At 41.2% G+C, this 19,768-nt stretch overlaps 1 long non-coding RNA gene across 3 annotated transcripts; it reads right to left on the bottom strand.

Annotated features, from left to right (window-relative positions):
• Positions 1–11,117: 11,117 nt before the first annotated feature.
• On the bottom strand, positions 11,118–18,788 carry LOC144373305 (uncharacterized). Of its 3 annotated transcripts, none has more exons than XR_013433033.1 (5): positions 18,697–18,788; positions 14,715–14,870; positions 14,206–14,280; positions 11,715–12,537; positions 11,118–11,157 (listed from the first exon to the last, which is right to left on the bottom strand). It is a non-coding gene; the product is annotated as an uncharacterized LOC144373305 (long non-coding RNA). The 3 variants fall into 3 exon arrangements; XR_013433034.1 differs by having other exon boundaries at positions 11,137–11,164; XR_013433032.1 differs by lacking the exon at positions 11,118–11,157 and having other exon boundaries at positions 11,533–12,537; positions 18,697–18,781.
• Between the last annotated feature and the right edge of the window lie 980 nt (positions 18,789–19,768).

Genomic DNA, 19,768 nt, shown 5'->3' with positions numbered 1-19,768 from the left:
GCAACAGAAAGCATCTAATACAGAGACCATGTCATATGGTTTATGGGGAGAAGTTTGGTGATGGTTAGTTATCCCCCTTTCAGGCCCAGTGCTAATGGAAGTAGGCATAAGTGCTCCTCGCTTATCCTAGTGCCACTTCTTCCTTTCTGTTGTCACAAAGCTCCATTTTGGGGAGGAGGTAGCAAGCTACCAACTAAATATCTTCCCAGTTTCCTTCACTTCCAGGGTGGGTTTTATGACATACTTCTGTCTCAACATAAAACATAAAATGGGCTGGGGACGTGACTCAATGGTTAAGCAACCCTCCGTACAATCCCTGATGATGATGATGATGATAACATAATGATAATAATTTGTACATATTTATGGCATAAAACATTTTGAAACATGTATACATATACATTATTTCATATTCTTTTTTGTGTTGAGAACCCTTGAAATCTATTCTCTGAGTCATTTTCCAGTGTATATAACATTATCAACTGTACTCATTCTGTTGTATGTTATTATTAACTGTAGTCATCTTATTGTACAATAGATCCCTTAAACTCATCCCCCTCATCTAAGTGCAATTTGGCTTCCTGGGACCAGCATCTCTTCCATCCACAGCCCAGCCACTCCTGGGCCCCTGGCAGTCATCATTCTGCTCTCTGTTTCTATGAGTTCAACTTTTATAGATTCCACATGTAGGTGAGATCATGTGATAGTTGTCCTATGCCTGGCTTATTTCCCCCAGTAAAATGTTCTTTGGCCTCATTCAATGCCACAAGTGACAGGACTTCCTAATTTTATTTAAAGACTAAATAGTGTCCCCTTTTATTACTAAACCACATTTTTTATATCAACTCACCCACTGATAGACACAGCTTTTCCCATTTCTAGGTTCTGAGAATATTACTGCAATGAACATGGGGTGCAGATATCTATTAATACACTGATGCCATTTCCTTTGGATATATACCAAATAGTTGGATGTCTGGACTGTAGGGTAATTTTTTTTTGGTGCTGGGGATTGAACCCAGGGCCTTGTCCATGCATGGTAAGCACTCTACCAACTGAGCTCTATTTTTGATTTTTAAAGAAACTTCCCATATTGATTTTCCTAATGACTAGACTAATTTAAATTCCACCAAATATTATACAAGAATTCTAGTTTCTCCCCTTCCAGACCAGTACTTAATATCTTTTGTCTTTCTTTTTCTTTTATTTATACTCAAGTTGAACCCAGGGGTACATTACCCAGATACACAACTGCAGACCTTTTTAAGTTTTATTCTGAGATCAGGTCTCACTAAGTTGCTGAGGTTTACCTTGAATTTATAATCCTCCCACCTCAGCCTCTTGAGTTACTGGTATTAAGGCATGTGCCGCTGGTTCTTTGGTCTTTTTGATAATAGTCATTCTAATAGGTGTGGTAGGGCATCTCATTATGATTCTAACTTGCATTTCTCTAAGGATTAGTAATGTTGAACATTTTTTTCCAGCTTTCTCTTGGTCAATTGTGTTTCTACTGAGAATGCAGTGATGTTTGAGTCACAGTCTACCTTCAAATTTTATGTCAATTTCTGTTTTAGCACAAGAAGGGATGACATGCATTGGGTCATGGAAAAAGGTCAGGAGTGGTTCTAGAATCATAAATACCAGGTCTATTGAGCTTTGTAGCAGACCATGCTAGCCTTAGGTTTTCTTTTTTTGTTTGTTTGTTTTTTGGTTTTTTAAATTAGTTATATATAACAGCACAATGCATTTTAATTCATTGTACACAACTGCAGTGCAACTTTACATTTCTATGCTTGTACCTGATGTAGCATCACACCATATGTGCATTCATACATGTACTTAGGGTAATGATGTCCATCTCATTCCACCATCTTTCCTATCCCCATGCCCCATCCTCACCTCTGCCTCCCGTTTGCCTCATCAAAGTTCCTCCATTTTTTTCTTATCAGAGAGAACATTCAGCCTTTGGTTTTTGAGGATTGGCTTACTTCAATTAGCATGATATTCTCTAACTCCATTTATTTACCTGCACATAATTTTATTTTCTTTTAATGCTGAGTAGTAATATTCCATTAGATATATATATACCACAGTTTCTCTATCCATTCATCTATTCAGGGGCATCCAGGCTGTTTCCACAGCTTAGTTATTGTGAACTGAGCTTCTATAAACATGGATGTGGCTGTGTCTCTGTAATATGCTGATTTTAAGTCATTTGGGAATAGACCTAGGAGAGGGCTAGTTGGGTCAAATGGTGGTTCCATTTAAAGTTTTCTAAGGAATCTCCATACTGCTTTCCAGATTGGTTACACCAATTTGCAGTCCCACCAGCAGTGTATGAGTGTATCTTTCCCCCCACATCCTCATCAACATGTATTGTGGTCTGTATTCAACACACAGGGCATTTTCTGGTACAGCCACTGTTCTATGTGGTTTACATGAATTATACCACAATCTCTGTTTTACAGATAGGGAAGTTGACTGACCAGGGGCTAAGTAGTTACCTAAGGTCTCCCTGCTGGTTAGTTCTAGAGCTGTGATTTGGACTTATGAGGTCTGGCTCCAGAGACCTTGCCACCAACCACCAAGCAAGGGACTCCAGGAGGAGTTGCAGTCAGGGGGCAGAGTAGAAAGGGAGTGAAGTTGGAGCATGGGATCAATGCCTGAGATGGGTGCTTCCAATAATAGAAAGGAACCCTGACTGGGGAATCCCAGAGGGCAGACCACATTTAGGTCCCTTGAGAATAGTGATCCTGGACATGGAGGGCCTCATTCTGAGCAGAGGAGGAAGGGCCTATGGCCTGACCTGGGGCTGGAAGAACCACAGGATGGAGGAAGGGAAAAGGCTGCCAGGCAAACTCAATGATGGAGTGAAGCTGGACAGAGGAGAAGACAGGCAGACCACAGGGCTGAGGAAAAAGGGCCAAGCTCAAGAGTCACAGGTGGGAGGGAACCACATATGGCAGTGGTGGGGTGCTGAATAAAAGGATGGGAGGTGATGAGCAGACAGGATCCTCTGTCTTTTCAGTTGTCTCAGAGTCTGCAGCTTCACCTCCCCCACTGATGCTGCCCACCAGTCTTCCTGAAAGAGCCTTTAATCAAGTGATTGCCATACTAAAGGAATCTCACGGCAGAGATGCCCACTCCTATCATTCCTAGTCAACACTAAGAAGAAAAAGAAATAAAAACACACATGTTGGAAAGAAGGAAATAAAACTGTTCCTCACAGAGGACATGATTTTCCAAGTAGAATAAATAACAACACTCAGTGGCAGAGCACCTCGATTCAATCTCCAGAACTGGAAAAACAACACCACTAAGAACTTCTGTTCTTTGGAAGATGCTATGAAGAAAATTGAATGAAAAGCCACAGATTGCAAGAAAAATTTGGAAAACATAGATCTCAATCCAGTGTACACAACTCTTATAACTTAGTAAGGAAAGAAAACAATATTTTTTAAAAGAGAAGTAGATTGGAGCCAACACTTTGCCAAAGACCTACCAATGGACAAGAAGACATAAAAATAAGCTCAACATCATTGCTCATTAGAAAAACATAACCTGGAGCTTAAATGAGATGCCACTACTCATTTATTAGAAAGGCTTCAATAAAAAGAGAAAACAAAACAAGAACAAATGACAGTGTGAAATGTTGGTAAGGATGTGGAGCAACTGGAATTTTCATACTTTGCTGGTAGAAATTAGGAATGGTACAGTGATTTTGAAAGAAAAATGGCAATTTTCTACAGAGTTCCACCTACAGTTACCTTATGACTCAGCAATGCCACCCCTAAGAATTGACCCAACAGAAATGAAAACTTAGGTTCGCATGCCTGTGCACCAATGTTTGTAGCAGCTTTCTTTATAGCTGTGAAAAACTAGCTAGGCACAGTGGCGTGTGCCTAAGTTCTAGCCACTTGGGAGGCTAAGACTGAAGGATTGCAAGTTCAAAGCCAGCCTCAGCAAATTAGCAAGGTTCTAAGCAATTCAATGAGACCCTGACTCAAAAGAAAAAAAACCTTTAAGAAAAATAAAGGGGGCAGATGGATCAGAGATGCAGCTCAGTGGTTAAGCACCCCTGGGTTTAATCCCTGGTACAAACAAAACAAAACTAAAACACTGTGGAAAAACTAGATACAATGAACAATCCTTCAATTGGTGAATGTATAAATACTCTATAGGAATGCTATTCCCAGTGTGGGCCCTTGGGACTGTGTGGCTAGCCATGGCTTTGTCTAAGGATAATGACATCACCGTGGTGGCCACAAGGAAGACGATGCACATCACCAGAAGGGCACCCAGGTACAGGCAAAGGGACACAAGTAGCAGCAGGAAATGCCAGATGTTCAGATACCTCAAGCTGTTGCTCACCTGCCCACAGTGGTGGTCCAACTCCTAGGGGAGAGAAGGCAGACCTCAAGGGTCTACCTGACCTGACTTCCATCACCCCCAAATGCTCAGGTCTTCCCCAACTCAGCCCCCTAGGCTGCCTGCTCTTGGCCCTACACACAGGTTCTCATCTCAAGGACAACCTGGCATTTCCATGGTTAGGGCACAGTTAGCCCCATAGCACATCAGGTCACCTGTTCTGAGCGAGATTTTTAGAGACAAGATCCGCCTGGTGTCACTTGGAGCAGGACATAAAAACTCTGGGCCTCTGTTTTCTCAGATACTGGATGAGGATGAAAAAACACCCTTGCCCAACCAGCCGTCTGCACTTGTGAACCCGAGCAGGGTGGGCACATCAGACAAACACACTCAGAACCAGGAAACCCTACAACTAGGACACCCAGACCAAGACATGCAATGAACCCCAGGACCAGGCAGCAGTCAGCAAAAAAGGCTGGGAATCTAGTAATGAAGCCAGATTTAAAGTTAGGTAGTCAGTGTAGTTAGGTAAATCAGGTCTAATACCGAGTGAAATCTAAAATGGAGGCCATGCTGGGAATGACTCAGGGAAAACGCAGAGGACAACTCATGGAATGTTAATGAAGTCCTGAAGAGGCCCTAGGCCAAAGTCCACCTCCAAGAAGTGATAATGAAGTCCTTCCTGACCAGATTACTTCTTTGGCCCACCTGTGTCCCACCCCTTGGGCCTTCCAACCTACATTCCATCACCAAAACTATAAAAAGGGGAAACAACTGCACTTCCACGGATTCCACCTTTTGGGTCCCCTTCTTCCTCCGGGAGAAGTCTTTTCTTCTGTCCTTTAATAAATTTCTAATCTCTACTCTGGCCTTGCCTCGGCGTGCTTCTTTGGTGTTATTTTTCAACATCGGGGAGCAAGAACTCGTCACCGGTCAACAGCGGTAACAGTATCAGCAAGCCAGGGGAGGGCACAGTCACTGCCTTTCCTCCCCCTGACTCCACCAGGCTCAGCACAGAGGGGATGCCCTTTGCATGTCAGCACCTGTGCAAGCAAGGCCAGCCTCCCAGGACAGGTGCAGAACTGGAGGCAATAACAGATGGAAGTGAGCAAGAGTAGCAGGGAGCCACTTTTAGCAGACTGGGAAGATGGTCTCATACCTACCTGTGGCCCACTTATGCTGTGAGTTTCCTGGTCCTGACCAGGTGTCCAGGGATGGGTTGGTGAGCGGACAGGGAGGTGGAACACTCATGTCCACAAAGATGTTACAACAGGGACAGTGGAAGGTCGTGGGTGGGCAGTGGGAGGAGCAATGTGGGCACCAGGGCATTTGAAAGGTCCTTCGATACATCCAAGCCACATATGCTGCCCTCAGGGTTCTGTTTGATGGAGCCTGGCATGGGAAAAGTTTTGGGCAGTGACAAGATCCCCTTCTATCACTCTGCCGCTCAGGGCAGCACCATAGCTGGAATGCAGGCAATATCTTCTTCTAGGATTATCTTCTATGTTGAAATATATATATATATATATATATATATATATATATATATTGTTAGAGAGGGACCTACCTTTGCTACTGAAATTTATTTCTTCATACTGTGCCTGGTCTTACCATGAAACCATGATATTAGTAGCAGGAAGAACTTTGGTAGCTCTTGTGCTATTTAGCTCCAACATAAGTGTAAAGAGTTCTGAGAACATTTGATTTTTAATTGATATTCTTCCCAGGGTAAATAAACCCTTTCTAGTCAGTGCCATAGAGATGTTGTCAAGAGTAAAATTATACAATTTGATGTTGTCTGGGATGGACTGTTGAAATACATATATTACATTGCTATAAAGAAGCTCAAATGAAAACAATGAAATAATGAAATTGAGGGAAGAATTCACAACCCTGGGTACTGGCCTCCAAATACTTCACCACTTTGAAGATGGAAGAAAATATTCTTAGTAACATACTGACTTTTCCAGGTGAAACTGGACTATACAAACAAAATTTGAATGTGTGATTTCACTTAAAATGTTTGTCCTGTCTCAGAGACCTGATACAAAACCAACCAATTCAATCAAATGCATAATCCTTCTCTTGGATTGCTTTACGAATAAGAGAGGACAGATTTTTTAATAGAACAAGAATTTTATGCAAAATCTGAGCTTTACTATTCTTAATTGAGTGGGAGGAAAAGAGTAGAGGAAGTTTAGAAGGCTCTTTGAAGGAGAAGCCAAGTTATTAGAGCAAGCTCCAGGTTCTTTGAGACTCGTCTTCCTGTCTTTCACTGGGCACAGTCAGTACTTCCACAGCCTGTCCACCTGGGAGGAAGGCAAAGCATGGAGAGATGGCAGAGGGGGGAGACAGGCAACTGAGCATTTGAACATATGTGCTTGCTCTGAGTGCATGGGTGTATGATTGGCAAATGGGGAATAGACTGATAACATTTGACTTTGAAAATGACTTTGAGCCCTGCTACACTAAAACTTGCTTTACCAGCTTGGAAGACAAATATGCCCGCATCTGTTTGTAAAGTTCTAACTAATCACTGTGCCACCCCACAAGCAAGTTCACAGGAAATGTTGTTTCCTTCAGGACTTACCACTGGGTTTGCCCAAGAATTCTCTCCAGCTCTCTTTGCCTTTAGGAGCTTGGTGCTGGCAAAAGAGGGGAAGGAAGAAACCCATAGGGTCCTGCCTGAGGAGACTCCCTGCTTCCCCTCAGTCTTTCACACCAACCAATGCAGGGAGCCCACACTTGGGGAAGACTGGGGTCCTTTTGTTTTCTGACTGCATATGCTGCTTCTCCTGGCCTCTCCATAGGAGCTTGTAGGGAGGTGGAAGGAGCTACTTGGAGTGCTTTCCTGCCAGCTGACCCCACACTTGGTCATCTCAGCCCACCAGAAAACTTCCAACATGTGAATTTTCAAAAGGAAGAAATCAGGATTGCTTCTGACCTCCCTGACTTCTGCAAATTTGCCAGCCCTGTCCCTCAGGTAGGGCAGTGGGGTGCAGGAGGGACACACACCTGGCTAAGAAAATCTCCATGTGGTAAACAATACTAGGTGTAACTCTTCTCCTTGGCTATGGAGAATTCTGTCTGTGGTACAAAGCTTCCACAAGACATAGTGGACCTGTGATGTTTCACTGTTTTAGTTCCCAGAGATTTTTGAGGCTTGAGGCAAGGGCTAGTAAGAGGCAAAGCAATTTACCTTGACCTCAGAGCACTGCCCCAAGTAGAAGAGCCATCTGGTAGAAGCAAAGTTAGTTTTAGAATCTGTGTGCTTAGGTAGGTGCAACTAACTCAGACTATGTAGAACTTTGTCTAACACTGCTTTTTTCCCATTAAAATGCTATTTTAAAATGTTCAATCCTATAGGAAAGTTTCAAGAACAGTAAAATGATGTGCACCATAATCTGTATACTTTTCTATATGTAAATGAGGTTAAGCAAAAATGAAGATTAGCATGACACCAATATGTATTCAGCTAAATTCATCAATTTTAATATTTTGGTATGTATAGGAAAATTTTCTTGTACCACCATACTAATATCACTTTGAGGAAATTTGATATTGATATGAAACTACTATCAAGGTATATATTCCATATTCAAATTTTTCTAAATCCATTATAGCTGGATTTTTTAAATATACAGGATATGATCAAGGATCACATGTTGCATTTTGTTGTCATTTTTCTTTAGAATCCTGTAATCTATAATGGTTTTCTGATATTTTTTATACAGCACTGACATTGTGGAAGTGTCCTGAACAGTTGTTTTGCAGAATTTGAATGTTTCTGATTGCCTCCTCATGATCTGTTTTAGGCAAAACATTTTCTACAAGAATTGGACAGATGATACTTATTTCATGGAGTAGGGGGTGGGAAACTTAACATCTGTTGTCAAGTACAGTTAATGTTGAACTTTGATCATTCAGTTAGCATGATGCTGTTTGATTGAGAAGGTAAAGTGTTGTCATTCTGGTTTCTCCTAACTTACTGCATATGCAAAAAATAAATGTTGGTGAGGATGTGGGGGAAAAGACACACTCATAGATTGCTGGTTGGACTGCAAATTGATGTAATCATCATGGAAAGCAGTATGGAGATTCCTCAGAAAACTTGGAATGAAACCACCATTTGACCCAGCTATCCCACTTCTCAGTCTATTTCCAATAGACTTAAAATCAGCATACTACAGTGATGCAGCCACATCAATGCTATAAAGTAGCTCAACTCACAAGAGTTTTACTATGGAACCAACCTAGGTGTCCTTCAACAGACGAACAGATAAAGAAAATGTGGTCAATATGCACAATGGAATATTACTCAGTTTTAAAGAAGAACAAAGTGATAACATATGCCAGTAAATGAGTGGAAGTTAAGAATATCAGACAAAAACAACTGATAATTAAATTTCCATGAAGCTTGAGTAAGACACACTGGACAAAATACACATCAAAGTATTTCAGAATGAAATACTTTGCACAGCAAAAAGGGAAATGCCAATGGATGAGTAATTGTACTTACTGGGAAATAGTGAACTAAAAAGCAAAGTAAATTAGGACTTACAAAAATGGTTTCCATAAAAATGATTGATTTAAAATATGAAAGTCATTGATATATAAACAATGAATCATTACAAATCACCTAAATGTAATAAAATAAAAGGTACAAGAAAAACACATAAATTATATGTACAGAATGTAGAGAATAGACTTACACTGAAAACTTGTAATTTACTCTTTTGGGGGGACAAACAAAAGAAAACACTGGCAGATAAAGTTTAGAACACAGCTTTTAAAATGATACACCATATGCACAACTTTAAAAATGATACATGCATACTCCCATTTCAACCAGGTGTTCCTCTTTCTCCCTTCAACATCCCCCCATTCAGGTTAGCCCCCAACCAAAGTTTCCCTTCACACTTACTCCCCCAACAAGGCCCCACTATTGAAGTTAGGTACCAGCCCTAAAACCTCTACCACACAAACTCAGCTGCCTCCAGGAGCACCCAGGAACAGCACCCAAGTGCCTCTGCCCCACTGCCCTGCAACCTCTGCCACACCCACTCAGCTCATGTCAAGAGCACCCAGGAACAGCACACTAACTCCTATGCCACACTTCCCCACCTCAACAGGCCTTAGCACTAGTGCCCCCTCCAGGCACTCACTCAGAGCAGGCAGCCACTACCCCACATAGCTGCCAGTCCCTCTGCACCTCTCCAGCCAGGGTGGCGCCCCCAGAGGCCTCACCACCTGTGTCTGCTCCAGTCATCACCTTGCAGCCACAGGCACTGAGTGCCCCCTCCCCACACCCTACCCCACCTAGCCTCTGGTCCCAGGACACCTCTCCTGCAAGGGTCCAACCCCCACAGGCCTCAGAAAGAGGCCCCTCTCAAGGGGCCAGCACAGCATGCCCCCTCCACACACACTACCCCACCCAGCTCTAACTCATCTAGCTCCAATCCCCAAAGCCTCTCCAGCCAGGGCTGCGCACCCCCTCCAGACCTCAGCATGAGCGCCCCCTCAAGTAACTGCCTCGCAGAGACAGGTACAGTGTGCCCCATCACCACACATTACCCACCAAATTCCTTCACCACCCAGCTCCGGTCCCCTAAAACCTCTCCACCCAGGGCCATATGCCACATACCACTGGGGACACTGGAGTCCTCCCTACCTGAGACTGTCCTCATAAGTCCACAAAGACCAATAGGAGGTGGTGGTGAGGGCCATGCTGCCCCTGTGGGAGGCCCAACATCCTCACCAGGAACCATAAATGAGAAAGGACGGCAAGGACACCTTCCCAGAGGGTGACATAGTCTAGGGGCAAGACTGGAGAAGCCCAGGCAGCCATCAGTAGAAAGGATCTCTGTGATTTGAAGGCCCTAGCTTCTCCACAATCTACAGTATACTTTTAGGCTGCCCAGAAATCCACTGTGCAGATGAAGTTTGGAATAAGTTCCTGCATGAATCAGTGGATGTGTGCAAACTGCATGCACATGTGTGTCAAGGGCGGGGATATGTGCTGGGATGTTCCCAGGCCCTACCTCACAGTTATAGAAACAGTTAAGCCCTCCCAAGGTACTACCTCACCCAGCTCTGGTCCCCTAAGACCTCTCCAGCCAGGGTTGTGCCCCTACAAGCCTCAGGAAAACTGCCCCCTCTAGCTAACCCCTAGCAAGAACAGGCACAGTGCACCTTTCCACACAAAAGTTCCTACCCCACCAAGCTCCACCCCATTCAGCTCTGGTCTCCCAATAACTCTCCAGCCAGGACTGCACCCCCACAGGCCTCAGCACAAGCATCCACTGTAGGCACTGCATTGCAGTGACAGGCACAGCAAGTACCCTCCCCATGTACTACCCCATCCAGTTCCTGGTGCCCTAACACCTCCCCAGTGAGGGCCTTGTACCCACAGGCCTCAGCAAGAGCGCCCCCTCCAGGCATCTCCTCACAGGTACAAACACAGTGTGCCCCTCCCCACCAACTACCTCACCCAGCTCCATTCCCCTGAAGCCTCTTCAGCCAGGGCGGTGCCCCCAAAGGCCTCAGCATGAGCTTCCTCTCCAGGCACCACTTTACAGAAACAGCGTGCCCCCCTCCTCACACACTACCACACCTAGCACCTACCCCATCCAGTCTGGTCCCCCAACACCTCTCCAGCCAGGGCCATACACCACACATTGCTGAGGACACTGGAGGTCTCCCTACCTTGGCTCTGCTCCCAGGTTCAGCAGGAAGGATCTCAGGTACTTGAACATGCTTCTCCACTATCTACTGGCCACTTCTGGATGCCTGGAAACTCAGAGCACAGAAACAGCTTGCAATATGCCCGCCCAAGCTTGTGTGCCTCATGCACTCGCCTGTGTGTTGAGGGTGGGGTTTTGCCCAGGAATGTTACAAGGTAATACCTAGCAGCAACAGGCACAGTGCGCCTTCTCCCCAGACACTACCCCACCCAGCTCGGGTCCCCTAAGATCTCCAGCCAGGACCCTTCCCCCACAAGCCTCAGCATGGTCACCCCTTCAGTTACTGCCTCCCATGGATAGCACAGAGCACACCCTCCCCTGCACTATCCCACCCAGCTCCTACCCCACGGAGCTCCTACATCACCCACCTCTACCCCTCCCACCTCCTATCCCACCCTGCTTCTGGTTCCCTAAGAATTATCCAGCAATGTTCCTATCCCAAACAGGACTCAGCAGGGTCCGCACATCCATGAACCACCTTACAGGGAGAGAGACACATTTTGCCTCCTCCCCATGCATTACTTACCCAGCTCTGGTCCCATGACACCGCCCCAGCCAGTGCTGCACCCCACGAACTGCTGGACACACTGGTGCCCTCTCTACCTGAGGCTCTCCACTGGGATTCACAATGTCCAACAGGAGCACAGTGGTGAGTGCCAGGCTGCCTTTGTGGGAGGCCTCACATTCTCACCAGGAACCGCAAAGTTGAAAGCTGGAAGGGACTTCATCCCAGAGGGTGACAAAGCTTCTTGGCCAGGAGCAGAGCAGGCCAGGCAGCCTTGCAAAGGTAGGTCCTCAGCTACTTGAAGATACGTGCTTCTCCACCATCTGCCTGAAACTTCTAGGCCGCCGGAAACCCACTGCACAGAAGTAGTTCGCAGTGCGTCTGTGCATGCGTGCGTGCGTGTGTGCGTGCATGTGCGCGTGGAGCATGACCGCGTCTTGCGTTCGTGCGTGTGCGCATCATGCATTCACTTATGAGTTGAGGGCAGGGCTGTGCCCAACAATATAGGGGTGGGGCCACATGATGTGCAGGGAGGGCGAGCGGGAAGCAGAGTTCCCGGGAAGATGGGGAGGATGGCTTGTGTTGCAGGAAGGGGCGCTGAAGAACTTGCCCAGGAGGTGGCGTAGGGTGCCGGTTCCTTGTCTGGGCCACAGTGTAGAAGGCAGTGCAGGAATGTTGTGTCGTACCCCCGCTCCCCTGCAGTAGCACTTGAGGTTGGGGTCCATGCACAACTTTTGCTGTTTGGAGCCAAGGTATTTCTCACAGCCCTCCTGGCTTCAACTTCTGGGAGGACTGGAGTTCTGGCCAATGCAGTGCTCAGCACTAAATAATTCTGGCCAAACATGGAAACCTGCCGGTGCCAATCCAGGGACCTGGTAGTGATGATGCAATTGCCTGGCTGCACAAGACTGCTGAGGTCTCCTGTCAGATATATATATGCATATATACATATACACACACGTACATATCTGAACCAGTAAGCACAGCTAGCACTCACAGGCACATGTACACCTGGTCACATGGATTTATGTAAAATTGGTTAACATGTAGAGGTAAGGTTAGGGTTAATATGAAATTTTGGTTTGAGTTAGTGGTAGGGTTAAAGATTAACATGTGTATGTGAAAATATGAACAGTCCTAAGAATTTACATTAAAAATGTACCAAAACATATATAAACATACATGTTATGACACAGAGAAGAATACAATATGAGTAATGTGATTATACATGTTGTATATAAGTGGAGGTGAGGATATAACCTATAAATTACATATATTAGTATAGAGGCAGATTTATCATTAAACAATTAAAATAGAAGTCAAAATACAATTTAAAATTTATTGGACTACATGGATTCAAGTCAAACTGGATTTAGATAAAAAGGTAATGTAAAGATAATAAAAAATTTTGGTTTGAGTTAGGATTAGGGTTAAAGAATGGACATGTATACTGGGAAATATCTGTATTCATAAGATGAATGTGTGAAAATATGTTAATTTATGTATTATGTATTATGTATTATGTATTTATGTATTATGTTAAAAATACATAAAAAACATGCATGGTATGACATTAGGGAGACTTATATGAATCATATGATGAGACATTTTGTAAATAGGGAGTTTCAAGGATATATTCTATAAATTATATACAGTGATATGTATGTGAATTTAATATTGATCATTGAAAATAAAAGTCAAAATACACTTTAAAATTCTTATTGGTGTACAAGGATTGAAGTAAAATTTGCCTTTCTTGTAGAAGTAATATAAAGGTCAATATAAAATTTTGGATTGTGTTAGGGTTTTAGTGTAAGAATGAATATGTGAATTGGGAAATATCAATATTCATAAGAATATACTGTGAAATTATGTATGAAAGCATATATAAAACCACATGTTGATACAGGCATAAGTAAAATGTGAGTCATGTGATTACAAATTTGGTAAACATGGGGATGAAAAATATATCCTATAAACAATATATACCAGTATATATGCAAATTTAATATTGATAATTGAACATATAAGTCAAAATGCACATAAAATTTTCTCATGGTGTACATGCTTTTAATAAAATTTAGTTCAGTTACTTATTTGAGGAGAACTGATAATGCAAGTTATATAATAGAAAGTATTTTCAGGGTAACAAATTTTTACCATGACAGTAGGATACCTGGTCATTGAATTCATACCTAGAAGCATTGCTTAAAAAACTATGCTTATATTTTAATGTAAATTTTTTTCCCAAAACATACTAAACGTTTCTAACTATGATGTGTCAGTACTCTTGGGAAGGAGGTTAACAAATGTCAACCTGACACTGAATAAGGAAAAACAAGAGACCAAACAGGGAAAGTCCTCCAGGTATAATTCCAGAACTGAAATGTTGATTTTGTGCCAGTTTCAGACTCTAATCCCTACTCCTGGGGGGAGTAAGGGAAGGAGAATTCATTCCATGAAATAAATTTGGGAAATGAGGTCAAAAAATCTGATCTCTTTCATAGAGCATTCTAATTAAATCTATTCCTCAACTGTCATGGAAATTCTTTTTCAGTACTGACACAGAGTGGAGTTAAGGTGTCATACCTGGGCTGGATGGCCCCTCAGGAGAGCTTGTTTCCAAAGCACTGTTTGGAGGAATCCCATCTACTAACTGCAGGGCTGACAGGAACAACACAATATATAAACAAGCCTCATACATAAAGCACCTTTACAGCTTCACTGTAGCTTTTTTATATATAATCCAGAAATAATTGAACCTTGACCTTGCTAAAAGTCATTTTACTACCCAACTGTGAAATGACAAAATTCCACTTAGATTCATTTCTCTTACTATATAAGTCAATCCTGGAGTGGCAATGTTTTCTAAATAAGTTTACAAATTACAATCTGCTCATTTTCGGATAATGAAGCCATATAATTTTGTCATTTTATTTTGTGTTGCAGATTCATAGAAAGCAGTCAAGTGAGAATAATCAGGGACTATTTATAAATCCTAAATATCATTATTTAATAAAAAGACAAACATATCATTTCTGTTTGTATTAAGCAGAACATAATACAAATGAAAGTGTTAATGGGAAAAGTAACATTACCAGTCACTCGGCCATTTCCATCGCTTCAACGTTGGGCTGCTTTGGAGGGTGGGGAAGGTGCTTTTCACTTTGTTCTCCTCAAAGATGAAGTTCCCCAATGGAGGAGCTACTGAGCCGCAGTGAGCCTGTTCTCACTATGCTTGCTTCACAGGGACTCTGTAAAAAACAAAACCACCAAACACAATCCTATGAATAGAAATTAATTGCAAACCTTATGAAGACACTGATCTTTAAAACAAATCCATCATCTACCAAAATGAAGCACAATAGTAATTTATTAAAAAAATAGTTATGAAACAAAGAAAATCTGTGCAGAAGTAAGGTAAAATATAAGGAAAAATAAAATATATCCCTCCTCAATTAACTTAGACTAGGACAGGGGACAAATATGAAAATAACAAATTGAAATGTAAAAGGCTTTTGAGAAATACTGTTAGAAACTAACTTTTCCAGAAGAATCAGAGAAATTATTGAATGTAAAGTAAGGGTTGAAAAGGAGAAGAGTACTGGTACACTAATAGCTGGCTTGGTTAATCTATCTCTTTTTAGCACCAGTGTATCAGTGGAAAATGTTTCAAGAATTTATATTTGCCCAAGATAAGGTCCTTGAGGTCACAGACTACAAGTGGCTACTGCTCACATTCCTGGCAGGTGAATGTCTGCAGAACCTAGGACTATCCTGCCTCCTCAGGCAGATTGATGCCTCCTGGCCAACTGCCACACCATCTTTGCTCTTTGACTTATAACAAAACTTAGAATTGTTCATACTTTATTTCTGCAATTTCTCTTTTCCCACTTGAGTTTCCCAATTAAACTTTTACCAACCCTTGACCCATTAACACTTTTCCTATCAAAATCATCAATGACCTTGACCACAAATAAATCAGTGGTCATTTCTCAGAACACTTTTTTTTCGGACCTGTTAGCAGCAATAAACACACATGACCTCCCTTCTGTAGTGCTTTTTCTTACCCAGAACACCACATTTCTCACTCTCAACAGATCCATACTCTGGCTGCTCTACTTTCTTGGTGCATTAGTTTTCATCTTCTGACCAACATTGGTGTCACCAGAACTCTGGCCATATTCTTATTAATATCTATACTCACACTTTCTTGATGATTTGTTACCTGTAAGTTTTATATATATGCTGATGATTGTAAACTCATGTCTACTCCATCCGATGACCTGTTTTGGTCTCCACATCAAGGCCACTTCAACTTAGCACGTCTAAACCTGAAATCTTAGCAGTCATTCCTTTTCTTCCTTCTACCCCAAACTCTGTACTTCTCATGGTCTTTATCTCAGCAAAGAGCAAGTCATTTTTCTATTTGCTGTCATCTCCTCTCTCATCATCCATAACAAATCTACCCTGTTGGCTCCTCCCTTAAAACACACTGAGCATCAGCTTGACTTCTACCATAGAGTCTGAATCAATGACAACACTCTAACAGGGCTCTGCTTGTACACTGCATGCCTACTGTCTTTTCTCAACATAGCAGGAAGAAAAGATCCTGTTAAAGTGTGTAAGTCACTTTCGGATGTTTTGTTCAAAACCTTCTAGTATTTTCCCAATTGGCACAGAAAATCTAAGTCCTTTTAATTGATGTCCTGGTTCCTAGATGTCTCTGACCATCTGCAAGGACAGAATAGCTCACTCCAGTCACAATGGCCTTTTTGCTGCCTCTCATGGTGCCTGGAGAGTTCCTGGGATGGCTACCCTGGCTGTTCCTATACCTAGAACATTCTTCCTTCTGATAGCTTAATGTTTCCCTCCCTCATTTCCTTCTGGTTATTTCTCACATGTCACCTTTCAATGCCTTCCTCCCTGACTCCAAAATTTTCTATCCCATTTCCAAGCTTTATTTTTTTACTATAAGCCTTTAACAGCTTTTGGCTTATTTACTGCTTTATTATCTGCTTCCACTGGAATTGGCTATAAGGGCAGGAACTTGTTTTTCTATTTTGCTCATTGCTGTAATTCTGGAACAATTGTTTGGCATACAGAAGTTTCTCAATAAATATTTAAGTGAGTGGAAAATGAATTCTGTATTTTCTTCTTCATGGGTAAGAAGTCTTGATAAACTTGGACTAGATGTTTGTGTAAATTTGGGTCATTCCACTCTTACAGGACCATGTAAGTACATCCAAGCAAAATAGTCCAATACATAAGAAGTTTCCTGTCTTTGTGCTTTGCTACACATCCAGAAAAAAGTGACGAATTTACTATTTCATAACTTTCTAATACTTCTGCCAGAGGAAGAAAACCTGCCCCAAAAGAAAAAAAATGATTTAAAAGCTATCATCATTGCCAACTGTGTGAGATACTAAAGACAATGATGGATCACCACAGGGACAGAAACACAAGCCTACATGGCAGATTCTATACTATACAAACCCCTCATTCATAATTCCTCTTAAGGAAGGAGAGATAAGGTGGCTGGTGATCTCATCATCCCCCCAAATATTAAACTTCTACCATATCAGTTGATATATAGTTATAGCTAGCCCTTGCCATCATATTACGCTGTTCCTTCTTTCAGAACTCAGACCTCTAATAATCTAGCAAGAAAAGAAAACCTGCCACTAAAACTCATATTTTGATTCTGAACCACTAAAGTCAATTCTGATTAACTATTGTGATCATCCCCCACCGGGAGGTCATGGGATGGATCCCCAACAGACCTCTAAAATAATTCAAGAGAAGGATCCTCAGTAATAAACAGATGATATAGAAACATAGTGAGGAATTAGCAGTAAATACTGATTTGAGTAGATTATAATGCCTCTGTGGTCTGAAACTTTCACTTGATCTCTCATAGTATTAGCAAATTCAGAGAAACTCAAGGAGATGGTTAAATGCTAAAAGAACATTTTAAAATATTTCTCTAAAAATCCACAGATGTTATTTCTTGAGAAACTGACTTCAGTTTAGCCTTATTCAAGCATCACTATCACTGCAGACCTGGTTTATTAGTAACAATGCAGTAAAAGCACACCAAGGAATGACATCTTTGATCTTCCTCCTTAGTTTCATCTTTCTCATGTTTTGACTGATTGCTTTCATGAGGTATATAATAAAAATACTTCCACCTTAGGCCATATTCTCAATCACTGTCACTTACGGATCTCACCTATTACATGCTAAAAGCAGTCATGATATGAACTTCACAGACAATAGTGTTTAAGAGCGAAAGACTTTCATAATACAGTAAAGCAGACAGCATAGAAATTTTAAAAATAGAGGAATTTTTATACTCACAAATTCATGTAAACATATCCATAACTCAAATACAGAATACCCACATATTCATATATTTATCAGTCTGGAGATCTTAAAATAAGCTAGAATTTTTGTACAGAATATGTATATTTCTATGAACAAGGAATTTAAAACTTGTCAGAATAAATAAATAGCATTTATGAAGACAATTGAGGGAATGCAAAGCTATGGATACCTTGGGAAGCATATATGGTATAATCAATCTACAAAACACTGGTATAAATTGGCGTACATTTCTAGAGTTGCAGTTTGAACCACAGACCCTCAGAACAAGGACATAAGAAGAGACATGATTCTTACTAATTGATATGAGGTAGAACTTGTGCCTGTCATAACTAGATTCCATCTTATAATTAATAGTAAAAACTTGCTAAATAAAGAGACAAAATATAAATGTAACAATTAGTATAAGATGATCCAAAAGCAGGAGTTCTGAATTAATAAGAATTGTGAGATTAGTTAATCAACACAAGATTAATAATAGAAATGAAAATTTTGAGATGTAACACCAGTAATAGCATTTAAAAAATAGCTTTATATTTTCAGTCATCCTATGGAATACAGAAGAGGTTAGTTGTTTTTATAAAAAGACACTCTCAGAAAAGAGCTTCAGTCAGCTAAGGTAACAGCCAAACAAAGTTACAAAAAGTCAAATTTGAAGTTTTTTGAGGCTGACTAAAATATCACTACTAAGAAAACCTGGAGGAGTACTTGGTCTTGAGGAAAAGATGGTCTGTATCTACTGAACATATCCTCCTCTTGGGTGAAAGTCTGCAGGAAAAATGGAGTATTTACATTAAAACCCTTTAGTACTTTTTGGTTAGATTGTAGCCAAGAAAGTAGACTTCCTAAGTTACCACAGTTCTTTAAGTAATACACAAGTTTCCATTTAGAATATATTCTCCTGTGTCCTTCAGGATGTGCTCCCAATAGTCTCCAAGTAACTGTACTTTTGCACTGATCAGAATTCAATCACCTAGTGTGAACCAGAGGGAGGTTCATAGAAGTTTTTTTTTATGTTGGAAGATAGCTCACCATAATGGTAATCCCCAAAATGGACAATGGGGTCAACACTAGGGGGAGAACCAAGAAATGTGTCATTTACTGTCTCTGTGACCTTCAGTCTCCTCATCTATAAAAAGTAACCATATCTATGTTAAAAGGTGCTGTGATCCTTAAATGATCTCAGCATATATAAAATGGTGCCTAGTACACAGTACATGTTCCATATTTATCAGCTGTTATTACATGACATGTGAATGTATTCCGTAAACAAAATAAAAACATGATAGTTATTAAGGTTAAAGTGAAAAGTATGAATATTTAAAAAACAAAGTATTTATGACTGCCTTTCTCTTTGGTGAAAGTGGAATTGGGGGTCCTATTGGAATCAATCTCAGTTATGATCAACTTTAAAACCCAACAGTGTTCAATATTCAGGAACCTGTGCTTAGTCTGCTGCATAAGCCGAATTCACTGTTCTAAAATTCTCCACCTTTAATCACCTCAAGTTATTTCATCATACCATGAAGGACTTTAATAAAAGTTAAATAATTAACACTAGTTTGTTAAATGCTGGTGATGAGTACGTGAATATGCATTAGAGTATATAAATCTGAACAATCTAACAGGTGAAGTTTACATGAAGAATTAAATAAAGAATAATTTATAAATGTTTACCTTTTATAACCAGGATACATTTCCTTTGGTCAAATTATATATATATATATATATATATATATATATATATATATATATATATACACACACA

The sequence above is a fragment of the Ictidomys tridecemlineatus genome, unplaced genomic scaffold, assembly GCF_052094955.1.
Source record: "Ictidomys tridecemlineatus isolate mIctTri1 unplaced genomic scaffold, mIctTri1.hap1 Scaffold_35, whole genome shotgun sequence".
Lineage (NCBI taxonomy): Eukaryota > Metazoa > Chordata > Mammalia > Rodentia > Sciuridae > Ictidomys > Ictidomys tridecemlineatus.
The sequence above is the reverse complement of the archived record's forward strand: the minus strand, read 5'-3'. Positions and strand labels throughout refer to the sequence as shown.